The sequence below is a fragment of the Accipiter gentilis genome, chromosome Z (assembly GCF_929443795.1).
Source record: "Accipiter gentilis chromosome Z, bAccGen1.1, whole genome shotgun sequence".
NCBI lineage: Eukaryota > Metazoa > Chordata > Aves > Accipitriformes > Accipitridae > Astur > Astur gentilis.
Window position 1 is genome coordinate 52,743,516 of NC_064919.1, and position 10,148 is coordinate 52,753,663.

The window sequence follows — 10,148 nt, forward strand, 5'->3', positions numbered from 1 at the left end:
AATATCTAAATGATTGTCTAATTAATAATTCTTTTGATAGAGCAGTCTTGAATACATATTAAACACGTGAGAAGAAAGAGAAAGAGATAGAGAAAAAGAAGGAAACAAGGAAAGAGGGAAGGAGGGAATGAAGAAGTCAGAGAAGAGGAAAAGAAAGGAAAAAAGGAAAAGAGAGGGGAAGGAGAGAGGAAGGGAGAGAGGGAGAAAAGGAAGGAAGGAAGGAGAGAAGAGAAAAAGAAAAAAAGGAAAAGAGAGGGGAAGGAAGGAAGGAAGGAAGGACCGACCTCTCTTTTGAAATAGTAGCAAAATTTTTAAATCCTACTTCTCCATTTTAAAGTTTGAAAATCAATCAAGAAGACCCTTTAATCTCATCAATATTATATGAAAGTCCTCACATGTACAGCCTGTTGCACATGAAAGATTTCTGTTTGATTCCCAGCACAGCTGGGGTCCAGGGCTTCAGGCAGCAGGACTGCATGAATTTAAGTACATTTTCTACTTCAGGAAGTGAAAATCCTGAGGAAGAGGAGGTTGAAGGAGCGTGCTGATGATGGCCCATTGGACACTGCTGAGACTCAGCTTTGAATGGGAATCCTACATTGGTTGCTCCAGCTATAGAGGTCAGCCTGAGATACAGTGGTCAAAAGGTATAAAAACTGATTCACAAATGATTTCACAAAAGCAAGTGATGCAGTCACTCCACAGTTACTCCATTCCACTAATTATAGAGTTCTATTTCCTGTAATTTGCAAGTATTTTGATGGATAGTTTGTTGACAGATCTGAGAAATCCCTAACTCTTCGATGAGTGATCATTCCTTCTGGAATTTGAGATGTATTTATTTTCTTTAGACTACTGTCCCACTGAAAAGGTTTTGTCATCTACATAGAAAGCAGAAAAAATGGTGGCCAATCACCACATGTAGTAAGTGTTTTATGAAGTCAGTCATTTGACTGATTAGGTACCCAAGCAGATTTAAGAATAGTTAAAGGGAAGCAACAAGCAACCCTAGTGTCCTGTGCACAGCTTTGAGCAGTTACACTGAAGATGTGTTGGGCAGGGGTATGAAGAAAGCTGAGCAGTAGTTCTGCCTCTCTTGGCTGGCACGGTGGAGCCAGAGACCTACCTGTGGAACACATGGCTAAAATTACTTTTCTGTGGAGCAAGCAACAGAGCTGTGATTCATAAACTGGCAGACCATCTCCTGCCTTATTCCTTGAATTGCAGCAAGATCTTCATAGTCCCTAGCCTCACACCCATCGTTCCCATATCTAGGAAATCACACCAGAAATGCAAAATCCATAAAATCAATGGAGAAGCAGGTTTGTATAAGTCTGAGTCATCTTTCTAAGCTTGTGATTTTCAACTAAGCTGAACAACTTTTGTTGACATTCACCAGTACTGCTATTTATGAAGTTACTATACTTGTTCACCCATGCGATTATTGACTACAAGAAATTTCTGCCTTTTCCGCATACCGCATAACTTTCTCCATCTGTTCCCTGGTGGAAAAAAGAATCTGTAGTTTTACTTAGAGCCACTCAACAATTACAGCTTCTGCTGCATTTTTCAGAACAGTTAAGAGAATGGGTTTCTTTCCAAAGGAGTGGCGTTAAAGATTCAAGAAATGATATTAAATCTCTGTTCCACATACAGAACAACATGCCTAGCAAAATGCAGCCAAGGTGCATTAAAAATAAACAAGAGATAAGAGAGGAATTCAGCTATTACTCTTTTAGGGAATTTTAGTTAAGAAGTTCAGAAAAAGAACTCCTACCTTCATGGGCTGAGAAGAAATAAAAGCCTTGCAAGTTACTGAAGGTAAGAAACTTAGCATTTATCTGTCAGACACTGCACACAGGGACATGGAGGCAGCTCAACTCATCAAGGTGGCCAAGTATTTGCCAGGCTCAGGCCAACACCCCTTCTTCATTATGAAATATGAATCCAGCTTTTCAAGTTATAGCCAGGAAAATTGTTTCTATGAATTGTGTAAGTGCAAGGATCACATCTGCTCTCCAAGGTGTTTGTGCATGAAATGTTAGCTGTTAGCTCAGAAATTATTTGCACTATAAATTAAGATGGCCAGGTTTTGTGAACACAAATGTGCATTTGCATAATTTTAGAGGTGCAAAGTTAAGAGTACAGTTTCGATCATTTGGCCTACGGCTGTAACCATTTACTTTTTAATGTCCTTACAGCAGCAAAAAGACATTTTTCCAGAAAGAACTGGAAAAAAGTCTGGGCTCCATGGAAGTTGCACTATGTCTCTCCTAAATTTCCCTAATTAGAAGATGAAAATCTGTATCTTGCTTTTGGTCTCACCTCTGTAGAAGCTGAAAAATTGACTTCCTATCACTATTCCTAGTAAGTGTCAGATACTTAGCACTTAGATGCTACAGTCAAGGGTATTCTACAAATGCTTAGGTACATTATTTACATATTAAGAAAATTAATGAAGTACTAGAAGCAGCTCCCGATGTGTTATGAGTAAAGAATGGGTGTTTGGGATTACAAGAAACTGATCAGAAAAAATAATTAATCAAAAGTACAATTGGCCAGACACAGACCACTGGGTAAAGAAACTACTACAAATGCCAAAGTGTGGATAAAAGGTGAGGCACTGGCAACTGGAAGAAACAAGAAAGACTAAATACTTATACAAAGAAAAATTTCTGGAAGGATGGAGTAAGAGAGAGCTCCCTTCCAGTCATAATCTTCCCCATCCACTGAACACAAGATGTGGACACTAAAACGAGCGAAGTGCTAAATTTCTTAGTGGAACTTCTGCCATTGAATTCTGTGGAAAATGTCACCTGTTTTAAGCTATGTATATTTTTTTTATGGCTTTTATGCAATAAAACAATGAAGTGCATCATTCATGGCAACAAACAAAGCAATGTCCTTAAAGCATCTGCCACTATTGCAGTGCAAATAAGTAATAGGACCTCATATTACCATATTAACTAGTATCAAATGGGGGATAGATGTCAGGGGAATCTCTGAGTTTCTTTAATCCACTAATATGTGTCAATAAGGAGAAGATAAACCATAATCAAATTGTGAATGAAATTGTGTCAGAAGACTCAAATCAGCAAGAGGGAAGGCAGGAAAATTTGGGGCCAAATATATGAGATTTATGGCAAGTAAATAAAAAATTGGTGTTTAGCACCAGAGCAAAATGAGCCCAATGAACTCACCATGCTCTCATTTAACAAAAGTGGAGACCTTCATGACAAAACCACCCCAAATAACTTTAATTACCATTTTCCCTAACAATATAATCACCAAATAGGAACAGTAAGTCCAAGTGAAGGTATGGAGTCTGAAATACCTGCATGAATAGCAGCACTTCAGCTGGGGCAGCTAAATTGCTCTGCCATTACAGTTATGGGATTAAATTGAAGACCTTCTATAAGTCAACAACTTTAATACAAAATCCATATAAAAAATATTTTTAAATTACAGAAAAAAAATTTAAAAGTACAATATACCATATACTTGCATGTTCACTACCATTACAGATTGATACCAGCTCTGTACATTCCCCCCTTCAGAAGGAGAAATGTGAAGTTGATGAAAGACCAAGATCACAAAAAAATGTTAGGTGCCTGAAGAATGAATAAATATTTGTCAGAATCTTTTACTTACATATTGACATGTAAAACCAGAAAGCTAAGATACTTTGCACAAATAAGGTCCCTGCCCAGCATCCTTTTCTGATCAACTGGTTTTTTTTTTATAAGGGTTTCATTATTACATGCCCTTGAAAATTCTGAGTCTAGGGAGCTGCAGAGGGCATGCAATATTACTTAATAACACCTGAATTGTATATTAGTATATTGATCTACCACATGTGCCATTTGTACAGCCTGGTGATTAGTTTAAAGCAAAAGCAGCCAGGATTTCTGTTCCAAATTCTGTTCACTTGCTATGGGACATAAGGACAACTCCTTACTTATCTGTGATAGAGATGAAATTAAAAGACTTACTCGACTCAACAGATTTCAAGCAGTCTAAAGGAGTGTGGCAATTATCGGGTGAAATCTTCAATACTTTGTAATCTTGGTAGATATTCAAATAGCTCCCAAAGCTATACTATTTGAGTGTCTACAATACATAGATACTATTTCATCTGTTCTGATAAGGAATTTATATGCAAGCCAATAGAAGAAGCAAACCTTAAAACAAAGCAAAAAAAAAAAAAATTTCTACATAAAGAAATAATAGAAAAACACATGGAGAAATCCAAGCCAAATGAAAATTAACTTTAAATGTTTGTACTCTGCAGTATATTGTGTTCACACAACCAATTAAAAGAAATGCCATCTCGTTTGGAAAATATCTATTGATTTCCCAGTTCATCAGATCAGCTTGATGTGTCCGGCAATGGCTCCTATGACATCATCAATATTTTTCTATTTAGAATAATGACTTATTTTATATGCCAAGAGCTATAAAAAAGACTATATACATATATTTCTAAGGACATCAGCTTAAAAACCATCTCAATTTCCCCCCTTAACATACAATATTTTTTATCCACCTTTTAAAAAAAAATTTTGGATCTTGCCATGAGATTCATTTATGGAACTCAGTAAATTTGTTTAGTTTATAAACCGACCTCTAAATCATGTTTCCCCTATTAGATGCTGTCGCTCTGACCTGCATTTGGGGTCCAAATTACACACATTTTTCTTTTAGAGTATGCAGAACACATTTCAGAGAAATCCTCCCAGCCCTGCTGCCCCCCTCCCCCTTTCTTCTTTTGCAGCCTCCTGTATCTTTTAAGAGTCTGGATTCCAACTGCTACATATTATCTCTAAATCTTTCTACAGAGTCGAAAAGGCATCCATTTAGCTAGATGTTTATTCTGTTCAATTCACTCGTGTATGTTTTCTAAGCTACACTTACAGCTGACTCTCAGCCCAGTTTCTAGCAATGGAAAGGAATATTTATATGCCCTGGACATAGATGCACCCTTAATCAGAACTCCCCATAGGGCCAATTGGCATAGAAAAAAATCAAGCAAGATCTGAGCCAGGAACCAGCAATGAGACAGTTTTGACATCTAACCCCATGTAATTCTTTCTTCTAAGATTTTGACCCTGGAAATGGGGGAGGCAGAAGAAAGTCCTTGTCTTGCCCAGTCCTTTTCCAGCCTACTCAACACGGTGGGCACCCAGGCTCCACTCAGATGCCATTTCACCATGGCCTGGGATGTGGAGCAGTTTAGAGAGCTTGGAAACCTCACTGCAGCTGGAAGTCAGCAAATTGGGTGGTATTACTACTTTCGAACATTCCCGGTTTAATGTACTTCTATACAACTCAGCTTATTTCAAAGAACGTGGCCCATAGGGCCCTGTGCTAAGCAGGCTAAAGCAGAGTGTTTCAACCCTTGCAGTAGGGCTGAGTGACACAGAGCTAGCTCTTTGCCACCAGCAATGCCATCACCTGCTCCAGCTCCAAACTGGGGCGGATCACAGCACTTTGAATAAACAAAACAAAACACATGGCCCCAAACCCACTAACTCACCGTACCACTTGTAGTTCCTGGAATGTGGTTTGCTGACCTCTGGTGGTTATCAAAGCTACGAGATGGTTTGCCAGTCAGACCTGGAAAGTTAAAAAGGAAAATTTATGAACTCCTAAAGCAGGTGCAGCCATGGTGCTAGACAGTGGAAAAAGCTGAAGATTTAAATGCCAAAGTTCAGGAGCTACTGTCCTGTGCTGCGGGCAAATTAAAGTGCAACACTTATCCCTGTATCGCTTTAGCTTGGTATCATTTCACCCAGCAAAAACAACTGAAGTAAACGAAGAAGTAGAGCAGCAGCTTCTGTGTCACGTGTGCTTTCACCTAGGACGTTTCCTTTACTCTTCCTGCCTGCATGGATCATCACTCGTACCCCTTACATGGCCCTGTGTCCCCAGAGAAAGGCTCTGATGTCCTCTGGCACCAGGCTCAGAAGGGATGCCTGCAGGGACAGGTGCTCAAAGCCATTGAGGAAGGAAAAGCAGAGGCAAACCATGTCCTTCTCAGTCTTACAGAGAGTCTGCCCCAGGAAAATGCAGGGTAAGGCTTATCTCTTCCATTTGGGACTTATGCCTCTGGTGTGAGCCTACCTTCAGAAGCAGGTCTAAGGTGAAACTGAGTCAGCGGCAGCGTGCGGACAGTCTGGGGAAGGCCAAGCCCCCAGACCTGGATTCAGCCGGTGGAGATGCACTGCTTTGCCTGCTGTCCCTGATGGTCCTCCTCACCACACACTGCCCAGAAAGTCAGAGAGCAGTCCAGGACTGCATTAAATTCATCCTCTGAGAATAAAAAAAAAAATTAAAAAAAATAAAAAAAAGGCAAGCCCTCCATCTCAGACATTATTAAAGTCTGCTATGAGTCATGTTTGTCCTTGGTTATATTCCTTCCAAGGAAGTGTTTTCCTCTGCCCATGGAAATGTACGCTAAATATAAACACAGCTTTCTCAGTGACATTTGACCAGTTTAATGACTATACCATCTTCAAGGACACTTTCTGTTGTTATGTACTGAATCCAGATTGTTCCTATTTGCTTTTTCTGACAGAATGGTGGCTAAAACAGACTATAGTCTATTTGAGTCTGAAATAATTTCTGGTTACATGACTGCCTGAAATTTTCCATTTAATAAGTGACAAACAGTCTCTCTTTTGCTTGTTACCAGATGACATGCATTACACTGTTCAAGACTGTACTGTCTTATCTATTTTTCTATCTTTGTCACTGATCCTCTGAGCTCCGTAACTGCTAGCACTGGTCCTCACAATTTATTGAAATTACATTAAATTAATTGATAGGGACAATACCAAAAAAGATTCGAATAAGTATCCTTTTAAGATCAATCTGCTGTGAACAACTTGGTCAAAATGGCTTTTCCTAGCCCAGTCCTGACTTAGTTAGGAGGGATAAGTCTATCCCTCTGTGTTAGAAAATAAGGTAACAGATGGTCAAGAGCACGTCTGGTTAGCATGTTCCTGCAAAATGAAAAAACACATCCACACTAACCATGCTACAAATGAGATTAAACACAAGTTATGTCAAAGCAATGTAAAAACATCGTGTGAATATGGCTTTAGGGTAAGTGCCCAGACTTCTTTTAAACTATTCTTTTAGCCTGAGTTTGTAAAGAATCAATAGAATACCACCCTTACAGATGACTCTTGGGACAAATGATCATCGCAAACAGTTCTCTATTCTCTTGTGTAAGCAGGTGTAGGCTGGCATTTTCAGTATCTGCTTGGTGAGACAATAGTTCATTTCTTTATTAAGGGCTAAAATTTGTCCTCTGATATGTGTGAATGGCTCCCATTGAAGTAAATGAAAATGTCAATTAATTATTTAGCTTAGTTACAGGGGTATAACTAGAGCAGTAATGAGAAGAAATTAAAAGAAGAAAAATTTAGATTGACTATCAGAAGAAAATCCCAGGCAGTGAGACTATTTATAGCACTGGAGCACATGTGTGATTTTAAACATGTGATTGATACTGCTTTTTTACTTAAGGTTGCATAAATACATATTTCAGTTCTTGAACTGGATCTGCACTATGCTTTGCCCGTCATCATAAGATTAGACAGTGGAATAATTTCTCAGGGGAAAAGAACACTTGGGAACATTTAAATTAGACTGGAGAAACATCAGGAAATACAGCACAGAAATCAATTCCACATTAACAGGAAGATGTAGTGGTTGATCTTTATCATCTCTGAATTCCACATAGTGTTAATAGTTTGGATCTTATAGCTTATTTCCAACTGCAGGATATGGAGGTCTGACGAGGTGAAAGGAGGCATTTGTAGTTAACTTCATTACTCATGTAGGCAAGATATACGCCACCAGGTAGATGAATACTCCTGCTCCTTACCACAACCAGTAATCTCCTCTATGGAAAGTGCCTGGAGCCTACAGAGCATGGTTTGCCACATCTTTCTCAGCAATAAGGACAAGTAGATTGATCAAGCCAAGGCAGTTTTATTGTACAACCTGGAGTATCCCTCACATGCAGGATACACAGTGCTTACACCCACTGTTGGCAAAGTGAATGAAGGTGGCTCTGTGTGTTTCCTTGCTGTGTCCGTGGATGAAGATAAGCATTGCCCTTCCTATCAGAGACAGCCAGTGTGAGCCTGTTGATCATTTGGATCATCCTGTGATATTTAAATCAGTGGCAAGGCACACAGACAAATAGTGCAGCAATCCCACTGCTGTGAAATCTAACCCCACAAATTTTGCAGTCTGCTTCCTTGAGATAGGAAAAAGTGTGCACTTCACTTGTGCAGCCTGGGAAACTAGAACACTATTCTAAAAAGTCCTTCTGCTAGCTTTATCTTCAACAGATAATCTGTACATCATCTTTAGCATAGAATAAAACATCAAATCATATGCCCTTAGTATAAGAAAGGTGAAAATCACAGATGCAGAGGGTAATATATGAGCCATACAGTGCTCAAAACTGTTCTGCAAATGCACTGGCACACACATATTCTAAACCATGGCAGCAGAAATGATGGCAAAACCTTTATGTTTTCTGATAATACAGCTCTTTGAAACACTGCTGCTGGACTCTCTCTACAGCATGTCACACAGGACAAGGAATGGGACAGGGCCTCTGTGCTTCTCAATTCATAGACATGCCATATAATACAACAAGCCAGCTTTATAAAGGCGTGCTGAATGAGGCTCTGTGCCTGCAAGGGAAATTTAATTGGATTTCTTTATAGGTTGCAACAATCCAATGAAAAATTATGTAAGAATAGCATGATTCAATTTCAGCATGCACTTGAATAATAATATTTTTTAAAAGAGAGAATTCTTCATGCACATACAGAAAAAAAAAAAAAGAGTAAAGATGAAAACAACCTAAACCAGCAGTTTTCAGCCCAAATAGACTGCATGGCCCAACTTTATTCACAACAGCACAGACATTGTGTATGTCATTGTCCCAAGTTAGGATATAAAAGCAGAGATTATAAGCCATTTGATGTGAATATATAGGTTTTCACAGCTTCTGCGTTTGACTTTTTGGAAGAATAATGGTGTCTTTCATTCTGTCCCCATACTCTGAATCAAAGTGACTGAGAAAAGAAAAGAAAATAAAATATTGCTTCATCTAGCTATCAGATCCACTTCAATGAATAATGATGAGTTCAAGCATTACAGGTTTCAGTTGCTTGGGTGTAAGTTAAGTATTTCTGTGCTTTTCTTCATACTTTACATATATTTTCACATGAAGTAGCACTCAAATAAAACCAGACGGTGTTTGGGTTTCTCAAGGATACATGCAAGGTGCTTTCAAGTGTGCACCTGTCTGTGTTTGTTTGTGTAGATATATAGCATACGTACCCAGCAATTGTACCTAAATACTAAGTAAAAAGTGGCACCTAACTTGACAACTGCCTGTTGATTTCTGTTACATCCAGATACAGCAAATTATTAATCCTATGGTAACTTCAAATAAAATTGTAAGGATAGCTTTTGTTGTATTTAATGTGAAAATGAAGATTATGACTCAAACTATAATCCTAGTGTTACTTAATTTTGCATTAGGTTTTAACATATTGTCTTATGTTCTTGGCTTTCAGTGCACCACAAAGTTTTGGACTGGGAATGTAAAAGTACTTTGTATTATTTTCAGTGGCTTTAGTGGATAGAGAGGGGACAAATGAGGCTTATGGCTCCAGGAAAGAGCAGAAAGAAGTTTGAAACTGTAGAATAAACATGTTAGTTTTATGCTTCCGGTAAAATTATCAGCAATCAAAATGAGATCAATATTGATATTAAAGATTTATCATTAATTTTAAAAAGGCAGCTCTTTCATACATGACTGAGCTCTAGTTCTAGAAATTACAGTTCAAAAGCTAATGACTTTGAAATAAAATGTTATATACCAAGTGCACAATTTTGCAGCAAAAAGTAAATTTTGTGATCAAGTATGTAACATTGACTTGCAAAATACACAGATGAGTCAGTATTACAGCAAAGTTCCACCTATGCTGTAGCTAAGTCTCTTATTAACATTTTTATTTTAAAATTTCTTCTACTAAGTTTTTTTTTTAAACACAGTGTTTTTGTCCAGAGGATCTTAGTATTTGACCTGCTTCACATTGGTGCCAGGATGG